The sequence below is a fragment of the Octopus bimaculoides genome, chromosome 18 (assembly GCF_001194135.2).
Source record: "Octopus bimaculoides isolate UCB-OBI-ISO-001 chromosome 18, ASM119413v2, whole genome shotgun sequence".
NCBI lineage: Eukaryota > Metazoa > Mollusca > Cephalopoda > Octopoda > Octopodidae > Octopus > Octopus bimaculoides.
Window position 1 is genome coordinate 19,781,813 of NC_068998.1, and position 313 is coordinate 19,782,125.

Here is a 313-nt window from a genome sequence, read left to right on the forward strand (position 1 = left end):
CATCATCATTTAACGTCCGCTTTCCATACTAGCATGGGTTGGACGATTTGACTGGGGACTGGCAAACCAGATGGCTACACCAGACTCCAATTTGATCTGGCAGAGTTTCTACTGCTGGATGCCCTTCCTAACGCCAACCACTCCGAGAGTGTAGTGGGTGCTTTTTACGTGCCACCGGCACGAGGGCCAGTTTGGCGGTACATGTGTGATATATACATATATCATGTGTATATATATATATATATATATATACATGTATGTATGTATGTATGTATGTATATGTATATATATATATATGTGATATATATATATA